The 13,463-nt window shown below is 40.4% G+C and overlaps 1 protein-coding gene across 1 annotated transcript in view; it reads right to left on the bottom strand.

Annotated features, from left to right (window-relative positions):
* The window catches only part of LOC131681919 (protein gustavus), a 645,798-nt gene extending 633,311 nt beyond the window's left edge, over nucleotides 1-12,487 (bottom strand). Inside the window, exons 1-2 of the mRNA XM_058963019.1 lie at nucleotides 11,630-12,487; nucleotides 1,138-2,098 (exon numbers count right to left, since the gene is read on the bottom strand). The gene's annotated coding sequence lies outside the window, so the exon portion shown is untranslated. The remainder of the gene's footprint in view (nucleotides 1-1,137; nucleotides 2,099-11,629) is intronic.
* Between the last annotated feature and the right edge of the window lie 976 nt (nucleotides 12,488-13,463).

Below are 13,463 nucleotides of genomic sequence, written 5' to 3'. Positions count from 1 at the left end.
AAGCGTTTTTCATATATCGGATCGTTTCCGAGTTATCAGTGCACTGATTGAAAAATGTTCAATTTATTAAACTTCAAAAGTTCAAAAACTAATAATTGGAAAAAACTATCATATTCAGCCTAAATAAAAAAATACGTGTCAATTATTTTTAGCTAAAGAATGCAAGAAATAATTTTGGAATGAATCAAAATTTTAGTTGTAAATCTGACGTGAAATGGCCCATAAATAAAACCATTTTTAAAGAACACGTGGAATGGAAAATTTGAAAGATAGAGCTTGCGTGCCTTCATCAAATTTGTCTAAAATGTAATGTACTACAACTACATTTAAAGCAGTCAAGCTCAATCTCGAACCATGAAAAAGTTCAGTTTTAGATCTTGCAAAAGTTAGAACCACTAATGCTAATCTAGTGTAATTTGACATGACATTACAGTAATATTTGGATGCAAATATTTTATATGTGAGTACCGCGTTACGGGTATGTTTCCTCTACAATATTTTACGGAATTAGTCATGGTTTAAGTAATTCTCTTGTCAATGTGATACTATTATTTATCATGCAACAATTATTTTTTATAGTTTTTGTTGTAAGTACTTATTGGGCTACTTCACCAATTTTTTAGTAAAAAGATAGTTTTTGCAATGAAAACATTTGACGACGAAATTAAGCGGAGAGTCATGCAAGTGAAACATTTCCTCGGTTCGAAAAATATTTCAAAAACTATATTGATTAAGAAAAGTCTAAAACCTAAGGTGGAGAGACTTTAGGTGACTAATATACTTTAACATCCAACTAAGAGAATTCAAATCAGATAACGAAAACCACAAAACATAGCACTCCCCTCAGATAAAAGATCAATGCGATCATCGCCATTGAGATTCTTTGGCCGTAACATAAACCAAGATAAATATAGAACCGATTAAATACCTGCAGCAGTACAAATCGTGCATAAATGATCGACTAAACTCCCAGCGACTAACGCAGTTCGTAAGTTCACGAGACGCAAATGCTTTCCAACGGGGATTAACACACACCTGTGGCTAACGAACCGTGCTGAATTCCCTAGAGATTGAATTGAAAATAAACAAACAAACCACCCAAGATACTTTAATTCTCTCTCTCCCGGATCGACTTACCTCGTAGATGCTTTGTAATGCTCGTGCTAATCCGATATTTATCACCCTATCAGATAGGTAAACGATTTTGTTCGATTATTCCGGGGCAAGTGTAGGTATGTGTTTCTTGCTTGTTTGTTTTTCTTCTTTGTTTGGAGAAATTTGGGTAACGGTCTAGCACTCTGTATGTGTGAATAATCTCTTCCGAAAGCTTCTTGTATTGCTGTTGTTATTTCACTTTGATATCAGAATACTTTTACTTCTGCTTACATCAGCATAAAAGCATGGTAAAAATTCACATTATTTTACTTCACTTTAAGGCCATTACTGCACTAATGATACCGCAGGGCGATGCAATTTTTCCGCTTTCGAATCAGATGATGCTTATTTTTCATTCGATAATTTTCCACGTTGCACCTACACTTTTTTCACAGACCGATCGGTGATTATTCACTTCCACACACCGTGCTCTTTAGAGAGCGAATAAATTTTGAGCAGCTTGCAACAGATATGAACCAATTTCCCGCGGTCGTTCCGAACAATGTGTATTAGCGTAATTTCATTTACAATTAACTTTTATGGTATTCACACAACCATTCTTCGTTTACGTCCTCTCTAGACCGCCGAGCAGATTTGAGGCACTTCCACAATTCACACTACACAAACTTAGTCGGGGAAAATAAAGCGCCACGAGACACGCTTGAACAAAAAAAATACACCCCCACGAACAATCACGTTTTCTATCACGCGGCAAATGAGATTTTGCACTGCTGACTGTTAAAAGGTTGCAAGAGGACAAAGTACACCTTCGGCGTTTGACTTTTTCATCACGGAAAAACACTAGAAAATGTTACCGGTACTCTTGCAATCGTCAGAATGGTAACTCACAGCTAGAACTCGGAAAAGAAGTCAGGGGCTGTTCATCCTACAGCAGATATCCAAGCTACTGGCAGTGGCACAGGATCCAACACGGCAATAAAAACTGAAACGAGAAAGAGGAATTCCGCAATCAAAACATTAGCCACAGTCAGCAGTGAAATAGTTTGTATATATGAAAATTTAATTCAATACCAGCGATCGTAGAAATTTGCATCAAATGGATAAGGTAGGTGACCAGTCCAACCTCCCGATGGTAAGTAGAGCCGATTCTACGAGACCTTCACCCAAGTGCAACCACCCCAGTGCGTGGTGAGTCTAGGCTTGTGTTAAAACAAACAACTGCAAATTATGACATTATGCCAATTTTTTATGACAAAGACTGCTTTACCTTGAATAAATAACTTTCATCATTTCTAGGCGTTCCAATTTATAGATTTTATACCACAACCACAAATTAAAACGCTTTGTTATCGAGGCATGGTGTATGTTTAAAGATGATATATAATATTTGATTAAGAGAAATATGAGGCACTAAAGAAAAACACTTCTTTAGCTTGATTACTTCTGCTAAATTAAATCTTTTAAACAAACAAATATTAAAGATGATGGAGTAGGTACTCTATTTCAAAACAACATAAATTTTTTTACAGAAAGTGAGCGACCGTTTATGACAATTTGCTTAAAACTGACAGTTTAACTTTAAGAACATGGTGAACAGTGTCATAAGCTTACATTTAAAATTAAAATCGGCTTTTCTTCTTATTCTTATATGATTCACAAAATCAAAAAACTATTTCCTCATCACGCAGTATTGCATCAATTGTAAATTGAATAATTTACATCAGTTGTCTCATTCATTGTACCACTATATGCACTCCTACGCCTTACCACTCGTGATTCCAGCTGGGGTACGAGCAACCTTAGTGAAGATCAGGTAAAGGGAAGAGGTGAGTCTAAGAGCGTCTGTTTTCCATTTTATTAGCGGCTTTAAGCAGTGTCTATCCCGAAACGGGCGGCTAATCATCGAGACTACATCTACAAACTCACGCGGCGTTGCCATCACCGGAACTGCTGCATTTATCTAAGGCCGAACAGTGATCATGACTTGTACAATATTCACTCCTCAGCAGTCCAAAGCATCATGGACAAGTGTAATAAGCGCGACAATGTACTTGTTGTAAGTGATTATAATCTTCCTCATCTTCGGTGGACTTTTGATGACGATTATTATCGCGACCATCCTGAAAATGAAACATCGGAACAAGAGACGACCATCACAGAAACGTTGGTCGCTGGTGGCTTGTATCAAATCTGCTCTTTTAGCAACGTGAATGGACGGACCCTCGATTTAGATTTCGTTAATGACACGGACGTGTTCGAACTGATTGAGCCTCCGACATCTATACTGAAGGTAGACCCTCACCATAAACTCTTCGTTTTAAGAAGCTTTTGATACAATTAACGGCGACTTCAACTTTGCCTCTACTCGATGTAAGTGTTAATGGCCATTGGTGCAATCAATTGGCGTGAGGCGCTGGTTGGAAATGGCTTAGATCAGGCAGCTGCGGCGTTCTGTGATGCCATATATGAAATTCTTTGCCGTAAAGTTCCTAAAAAACGTGTCACCAGAAAAGCAGTGGTGGAACGCCGAGCTTGGTCGCCTACGCAACGTACTCTGGGAACCACGAAAGCGATACTTATACCATAGGACTGTGGACAACAAAACTGTTCTTCGTCAAATTGAAGTACAGTATGAAACAGCCCGGAACAATGCATTCGGTGAATATCTGAACCAAGTTCAACGCAGCATTTGAAATAATCCCTGACATTCTGGACGTTTATAAATAGCAGAAAATGCTCCGGGAGTGCACCAAAAAATGTCTATCTTCGAGACGAAAATTCACAGTCCGGTGGACCTTCCGAAATGTATTTACCAGCCCTCCTGTCTATCCATCGCAACAGTACCTTGAAACATTTCAAAGCATAATATCAACCTTCCTCTTCCTAACGTAAGTGATTCCGATGTATTGAGCGCTCTGTTTAGTGTTGATCCTTTGAAAGAGCCTGGTCCGGTTATTATTTTCCAGCGTTCATTCTCGGAAAATGTTTTCCCAACGTATGGAAAGAAGCTGCTGTAGTTCCTATTCATAAGACTGGAGACACGCACATAGTTGAAAACTACAGAGGAATCTCGGATGCTGAGCTGCCTAGTTAAAGTTCTGGAAAGGTTTGTCCATATTACGCTGCTCCTTCCAATTTAATCGACGAACGCCAACAAGGATTTGTAAAAAAAAACGTTCCACTACTTCGAACATGATGACGTACACAATATCTCTAGTTCCAGCTGTCGAGAAGCGTCAACAAGTGGACGATGTATATTTTGACCTCGCGAAAGCTTTCGACAAGGTACCCCACAACATTGCTGTTTTGAAAATGGAGCGACTGGATAACCTGCATTTTTACCTCTCACAACGATCCGCCTTCGTTAGAATTGGCACAATACGCTCAAGTACATTCGTAACGAAAACCGGTGTGCCTCAAGGAGGTCATCTAGGGCCACTGATCTTTCTCTTATTCATCAACGATCTCTGCACCCGCATCAACTCTGGAAAACTGCTTTATGCTGACGATCCCAAAATCTTTCGTTCAATTGCCTCAGCACTTGGCTCTGCTGTGCGCCAAGACGATACAGCCAATATAGAGGAATTGTGCTTACTAAACGGTATGCAGATCAACGTCGATAAATGTAAGGTGATAAGTTTCGGACGCTCGGTTAATATAACGCGTTGGGAATATACCCTACAAGCCTGTGTCATCGAGAAGATGCTATCCTTGACTTGGGAGTGTTATTCGACAGAAAACTTCGTTTCGCTGACTTCATCACTGCAACAACGGCGAAGGCTTTTACAACATTGGGGTTTCTGCAACAGAACAGTCGATTTTGTGGATTTCTACTACCCGTTGGGAACTGGTCTGAAAGGACCGACTGTACAAAGCAATACACTACGAACCAGGTGAGATTTGGATGAAAGAAAAATGCCTTTAGATTCGTTGGATGACCTCATATAGCCCATCATGGGCCACTAACTCGAGTGTAATAACTATCAAGGCATAACGATCCTCAAGGCCGCCTGTAAAGAACTGTCCTGTATTCTGTTTAGCAGACTGCGCCCATTAGCTGAATCCATCTTCGGTGAATACCAAAGCGAATTTCGTGAAGGACGATCAACGACGTTACCCTGGATAAATTCCGGGCATATAACTTATGAGCTCTCTATTTGTTTGTAAATTTCAAAACGGCGTACGATTCAGTAAAACGAAATGAAGTGTTGCAGATAATTCTTGAACATTGCTTCCCGTCAAAACTGATGAAACTAATTCGTATGACGCTGAATGGGCCAAAATCAAGGATGAAAATATTCAAAGAGATGACATGAAGCAGGGCTTCCTAATCGATTATTCAACTTCAAGGTGCGATACGAAGATCTAGTGTGCAAAGCAACGCACGGGTTCATCATCACGAGATCTCACACGCTTCTTGGCTTCGTGTATGGCATTCACGTCATTGGCGTTAATGGCAGAAACAATAGTGCCTTTTAAAAGAAAGACTGCCCGAATCGGACTGACTATATACTCTGACAAGACAAATTTAACGTAGCCGGTAGAGAATGAATCAGTTTGAATAGTGTTGGTTCTACAATGTAAATTTACGGGGTAAGGTAGAAGATTGTCGACGAATTCACTTAACTTGTAAAACTAATGACATGTAATAACAATGTTAACCGCGAGGTAAAAAGGCGTGATCATTCTATGGAACTTTCTATAGTTTGCGTAGTTAGCTAAAATCCCGTAGCCTCCCTGAGGCTATGAGATACGGGCATTGATAGAAGCAAGTTGTCGATTATTGGGTGTGTTTGTGAGAAGCATTCTATATTCAATGCTCGATGACACAGTAGAAAATTACGTCAAAATGTTTATAGAACATGACAGAATACAGTTGTCTAGACATGTAGCGTGAATGCCGGAAGAGTGACCAGCTGAAGCTATGCTCAGCAGAGAATATGGAAGAGATAGATTTTAGGAAAGACTACATATTCTACATATTACATAGTGTGCAGTAGAGGAAAATACACATGTCACGACGATTTCTTAAGATTTTCAGAGCGGCGTGCACTCAGTGCACTAGCGCGAGTGCAGGAAGGTTAAGAAAATTTCGTTTATCAAGAAGCTACTAAACATTCGAAATACCTAAAGAAACAGCTAATCCAACTTTGAAAGGACTTCGGCCAAATGATTCAACAGCGATCAGAAAAGTCTCCAAATATATTGTCACGATGAATGTTTTAAACAAATTGAAACCACGACCGATCAATTGCTAACGAATCTGTCTACTGTTTACCTAATATGACATTGGTGATTTCTAAGTTTCTCTCTTGCATTCATAGGTAGCGTAGACTCACATTGGCGGTAGTAAACTATTTTCGTCCGCGTCCCTTATCACTTATTTTTATAAAGTGATTCATCAGCTGTGCTATCTGTGAAAATGAACTACCTCGGTTATGCAACTATTTTTCGCCAATCTTATTTTAATCCAAATAATTAAACAGTCTACATTGCGATATATTCTAACTTGCACATCTGACGTATGTAATTTTAAATATTCTTCGATTTGAGCAAACTAATTTCATTGTTTGTTTAGTGTTTATTTGATCAACTAGGCAACTAATCCAATGGGTATTTAATGCGCGTGGGGAATACGCATGGTCTTGTCTGAGTGGATGATGACTTTTGAATTATGTATGAGTTTGAGCATTAACAATTTGCAAGAAGAATTCAACACCAGTTACCACTTTTCGGCACACATATCAGCACGAGGCACAAATGTTTTATTGTCATATTCATTGATATACTTTTAGTCAATTAAATTAAAAATAAATTATATTAATTGTTCTTATTGTATTGAGTACTTATACTGCTTAAAAGCATTTTATCGTGCCTTAGTCGAATATGTCTGGTCACCTTATTATCAAAACGATATTCAATGCATCGAATCAATCCAATGTAAATTTGTCTGATTCGCCCTTCGTCGTCTCCCATGGAGGGACCCGTTAAACCTTCCGAGCTACCAAGACCTAAACTTATCGCCCTAGATCTGCTGTGTGTTCGTCGAGTTGTTTCAAAAGCAACGTTCGTCGCAGATCTACTGCAATCACGTATCGATTGTTCTGATCTTCTGCAGATGTTAAATTTTGACATTCGTCGTCGAACTTGTCGATATAATACTTTCTTCCGCTTTACTTTTACCAGAACCAATTACGGCTATAATGAGCCATTCGCATGTATGTGTCGTCTATTCAATCGTTGATGTTTTTGACTTTAACATATCCCGTAGCGTTACCAAACTATTGTTTATTGATTCTTTGTCTAGTTAACTTTAATACCAGTATATCTTTTTGATCGACTGGGGGTGTTTAATATTTGGGTATTGGGTTTCCCAGTCTTGTATACATATCAAAAGACTTATATTTTGATTTAGCTGAACTGAGCGTTAGTGGTGCTCACCATCTCACTGTAGTTTTTTGAAAGGGATCGTCAAGTAGAAACCAAAAGTGTACTCGTGAAAAATCTTGTGCCGTTAGAAATTCCAAAGCGCAGTATTTTCATTGATTTTATTTTTTCACTCTCTCCTTTTTTCTAAACATTTCAAAAAAATATAAATCAGATTCATTGTGGTTTGCCTCGAAAAAGGCCGGCAAACGGCCGAAACGTCGGACAATAAAAAAATAAGTCGTTTGATATTTATACAAGACTGCGTAAGCCAATACCCAAACATTTAATACCAATGTTAGTAATGATTTAGCAATTGCATAATGTTACTAATAATTGTAGAAATAAGCGCTGAAATGTATCATTTGCATGTTTGTAATCTGTTGATGCAAAAGCTGAGGAGATTTTATGCCTACCGGAGAAAAAGTTTGAATGACTGAAGCACAACTCAAGCGGGCTTTTCCCTGCTCCAAAAATAAAACAAAATACACTAAAAATGGCCTCTTCCACGTTGCTCTTCCAACATTTGCACTACATATCCAGTAAACTGTAATCTGTCGTGTTTTTTTTGTATAATTGGTACAGCTCGTGGCTCAGCCACCTACGAAATTCTCCGTTTTTCAGTTCTGCCAAGTATTGAACGCAATTTTTTTCTCAAATGCACCGAGCACTCGATAGTCCGCTATCTTCAATGCCCATAGTACAGAGTAACAAAGAGTATCAGTTAATTGTATAGACACAGAAAAACCTATTCGCAGCTGTAACATACCTAACATCGCGATCAATGTCACTAGTGTTCCTAGACTCCACATCGGAATCAGCATCATTCGGACTACCTCGCTTTCAACCAGATATCGTGATCTTTGTTTTGTCAGTGTTCGTAAGTAGTCGGGTTCTTGTCTCAAAGGCATCTTCCACTGCTCTGCGATCCACACAAATAATGTCAATGTCATGCGCAAAGCAAAGAAGTGTGTGAGATCTCGTGATGATGGTTCCGATTTTCCTATCGCTCCTTCTAGCGCTATAATCAACAATAGACTTGATAGTGCATCGCCCTACTTCAATCCGTCTAATGTCACATACGAGTTGGATATCTCTCCGGCTATTTCGACACTCAGTTCAATCAGTTTTGTTGGGAAGCCATGCTCAAACAATAGTTTCGTTTCATCAAATTTGTGTCTTACGTGGGCGGATATACAACGTTTCCAATCCTTATTTCATTTGTGCCTTCTCCACTGGTTTGTCCGTCCACCTTTTAACCACTCCTGTACGATCTGTTAACATACTTTGGTCCCGGTCTTTAATGATGACCGACGTCGAGGTGAATTTTGCAACTCATTTTGTTGAGGGTTTTGTGAAACTGTCGCGTTTCGTTCATGGCAAAGCTTCCCTCTGCCTCAGCAAGTATTTTTTTGCCGTACCCACATTTCGTACGTCGATATAACTTCTTCTTGACTGCCATAAACTCACCGTATCATTCCCTGTTTTTATATAACGGGTTTTAAAAAATGAGAATTTTTTCAGTCTTCAAAAAAACGTCAATGAATATTGGAGAAGGGGCTCTGGTCAGCCGTATGACGCAACTTAGTCGCGATGCTCTCACAAGAGCGCTGGACGACACTGACGCCAATCTTCCGAATACAAGAACGGATCCTGATAGTCAACTGCTTCGTACCCTTGACCCGCCAATTATTTTGTACACTAGGGAACTGAGGGACCCGAAAAAATCCACAATGGGACAACACTGGGGCAAGTTGGTCGGGTTCCTTTCGTTCGCCACGTACGGTATCTTTTTTCTACACAAGATACTCCAGCGTCTTCTTGGCGTAATGGGAAGACACTTAGTCCGGCCAGAAGACGTACTTCACATCCGCATGATGCTCCTTTAAGAACGGTAGAAGAATTTTCTCAAGACACTCCTCCTGGTACACTGGTTGATTGATGGTCAGACCGCTCGGCTTGAACCAGGGCTTTGAAATCCATCTGTCCGATATGGCGATGTACAGCATAACTTTTTCTTCAGATTTATGCTTAAACTTATATTTTACTTCAGGGGTTGTGGCCGACTTGTCGCTGGAATTTCCGGGAATGTGGGTCTTCGAGAACGGAAAGTAACTCGTAGTCCAGCACGAATGACGTCCCGCGGTAGTTCTTTGTCATCCACCCGCACTGCGATTTCACGATCGCTATCTGCTCGTCCGTGTACTCGGAGGACCGAGTCTTCTTCCAACAGATGATGTTCTCCATCTTAAGGAATCGATGAATCAAAGTATGGGAGCAGTGATATTTTCGGCCGGCGTCACGCAAACGCGTTCCGTCCTTTTTCAACGCTTCCTTCATCTTCTTCGTCATTATCTTCGCCGGGCGGCCGCTACCGGCCTTTCGTTCCACACTCAGGGATGCCAGGATCCGGTACTGTACGCACGTGTTCGTTTTCGTCTCAAAAGTGGTCTACCGTAACCTATTTTCTACGATGACCAAGCGTTTCGTAAAACCGTACAACGCGCTCGAGGAGTGCTTGCTGTTTCGACGCCATCTTCGATTGAACTAACAGCACCCGAGCGAAAAGAAAGATGCCACCCATTTCCAGGAAGTCCAGAAAGCAATTCTCTTGGAGAGAAAAAAATTGCGCTCTTTACTTTAATTACAGAAAGGTATTAAAATCATTCTCATTTTTTATTGAACACTCGTTATACTTGCTGCAATCACTCTGATTTTAGCCTGAATTTTCTCCTTCGTCACCCTTTGGCACCCATTCCGCCGATTTTCAATATTTTTGTTGGTCGTTTTTCACATTTCTAGTCAAGTTGTCGAGCATATTCCTCGACGACACCTTCAATCGGCAATTGTTGTATATCCAGTCGTATGGTTTGCTTGGAACAAGCTATGCTGGACAGTATTTCGCGAATCGCACACATTGCTAGATAATGATCAGAGCCGTCGTTCGGGCCTCGAAACGGTTCTGATGTCCAGGACATCGGAGATATATCGGCTGTCAACAAAACATTTGGAATCACGTTTCGCCATTCGGGTATCTCTAAGCGTGCATTCGAATATTCTCCGAGCAAAATAGATACGTCATATATGCCTCTGTTCTAATAACAAGACGAAATCATAATTCTTCCCTCCCGCTCTGTGCATTTCTATACACGAGGATGAATTGTACGTTACGTTGTGCTTACTCTCCGAAGAATTTATCTACACGCTCTTTCTCTTTCCCATCATCGAATTTTTCGGTTCTGTGCATGTAAACTTTGATCAAGCTATAGCTAAAGAACCCAAGTAACAATTGAAGTTCTATAGCACGCTACAAGTGCAATCTAAGTTTTATCAGCGTCTATAAAACTATCATAAAACCTCAATTGTTACTAGGGAATTTGTCCTTTTTCCAAAACACACAGATACGGTCACTCGTCAGTTTTCATCTGCTGTCCAATCGCTGTTGCTTACCAAGAACTGCAAAGCCCACGCCATTTTGCCTTCTCATCGCCACTGTGGTAGATGTGGTACTTGATCGACATACTCGCTGTTGGGTTTACTGCGCAAACTTCTCGTACTGCTGTGCCGCGTCAACGAACTTCCTCAAAAGGCTACAATCTCCATCTCAACTTTTTACAGCTCCCATGGCGGCTGCTACATGATTCTGATCTTCCAAGTATCGAGTTTCCAATCAGCTCGTAGGTGTGCGTAGCCAAAAGTTAAATAAAAGTCTTGCGGGGCCTTTTTCAACTTGTTAGGCTTCTTTTTCTGCTACAATTAGCAGTGTTCTGCAATATCTTAAAGATGGAATTCTTCAAAGATAGAGGAACAACTGCTCTTGACTTATGTTTCTTGTGCTCTAAAAATGAGGTTAGCTATTCCATACCGTAAATTATATAAACATGGATTATTTGGACGATCTAGGTCTTATTAGTTAAAGGGGAAATTAGATTTCACGGTTCACATTTTTATTGAAAGAGCAAATATATTCAAGGCATGTCTTATTTTTTGAGGGCTATTATAAAACCAGGTTACAAACGTATTTTTCCACTCAACCCATCAATAGCAATAAATACTAATATACCGGTTCCTAGCCTACGATACATACCTTCCGTTCGTTATCACGCTCGTTCCGAGAAAAAAAATAATATGAAATTTACGGCTTGATGTCCATCGCCGTCATCAAAAAATCACTCTTCATTTATCGGTCAAACCGCTCAGCAACGATCGCAGCCTTCGAATCAACAAGCAGTCGTCGCCTTTTTAATTAGCTAACGTCGTCGAACAGCGCACAACGATAGGCGTCTAGATTCGAACAGAGATGAATATTAATCCAGTTCGATCATACTAGCCAGAGACACAAATACACGGCAATTGCAAAAATAAACTTCTGCACTTCACATTCACGCTCCCTCAATGCCACCAATCCAATCACGTATTCCGCAAGGAGAACGCGTTTCGCGAACTTAGCAGTGATTATGCTGTAAACACCGTGTTGCAAAGGTTTCAGCTCAATTTCAGCCCTTTCGAGTCCCAGTCGTGTCGTGTAGCGGAGCACTTTTTATGAGAGATTTTTTCCTTTAGGCACAGACAACTTGATTTAACTCATCCACGGTGCACCTGATGACACCGGAAGTCACAGCACAAAAGGCAACAGTGATTGCAATACACCGCGAAGCTTGAGCATGTGTAGCATATCAAAACGTCTCGCGTAAGAAGCAGCAGAACATTCCTCAGCGCAGCACAGAACAAGTGACACCCGATGACAGAACGAAACGGAAAAGAATATCAACACCGTTTCTGTTTACACCAATACATACACGATAAAGACAAACACTGCCGATTCGAAGAAAAACACCAAACAATTCGAGTCACGAAACTGTTATTCGAAGTTATGCGACCGAAGCACGAAAAGAACGCCAGCAAAGAACCACTTTAGCATGTGCTCATAACAGCTTCAAACGGAAAACAGAACTAACTTACTGCCGCTGGCTGGCTGGCGATTGACCGACCGGCTGTAAAAAATGCTGCAATCCAAAGCAATCAGATATCTCCCCCGGTGAGTTGCTCTCGATCCACATGCACTCTCTTTGTCCATCGCTTACTCTTCTCTCGCTCATCCGTTTACAGTCACCGCCGGTGCCGGGTGTACTTCTCCAGCTGCACCGCGGCGGGACAATCAACAACTCGCGAACTCAATCTGCTCACGATGCGACCTAGCCGGTGATCTTCGCAAGTACCGGTTCTTAATGGGGCACGGTGGAGCAGTGTTGTGGAAAATTTTGAACAAAATAATTCAATGCATTGTTCAATCAAATACGACATCAGAATCAACACAATAATGACACCTGTTTCGAGTAAGTAGTTCGATTAAATTAACTCAGTATATTATTTTGATACAAAGCATGGTTTGTGGTTTGGTGCAAAATATGATGGAAACGCGTGGTAATTATATAGTTAAGTTTTGTGTCAGCATAAAGTGGCTGCTCCTTATGTAGGAATATTGAATAATATGCATGGGCTTAGTGGCTAACAGAACACCTTCTCTTTCGGGACATCGTAAGTTGAAGGTCGTTAAGGTATGTTCACAAATCGTGTATCCTATTCCTGTCTAGTGTCAGTCTGATGTCTTGGTCTAATGCCAGATTCTGAGGAGACGAATTCGAAACACAAACTCCTGGATTTATACACTGAAATCCCCTATTTATCACAATTTCAACAACTAAAGTAGTTAAATATAACGTAGTGCCACGGTGTCCCTAAAACCGTTAGTAACAAAAAATGACCATAAATTTGTTATACGGCATTCGAAAGATACAGTATCCAAGCATCTTCTCAGTGAATTTCAAAACGATCCATCGAGGGATTCGAGAGAAATTGCAATTTGAAGTTTTATGACACGTTTCATAAGGCTACCAGCAAACACCCACGGGTTTGGTCCT

This window comes from Topomyia yanbarensis, chromosome 2 (assembly GCF_030247195.1).
Source record: "Topomyia yanbarensis strain Yona2022 chromosome 2, ASM3024719v1, whole genome shotgun sequence".
NCBI lineage: Eukaryota > Metazoa > Arthropoda > Insecta > Diptera > Culicidae > Topomyia > Topomyia yanbarensis.
The sequence above is the reverse complement of the archived record's forward strand: the minus strand, read 5'-3'. Positions and strand labels throughout refer to the sequence as shown.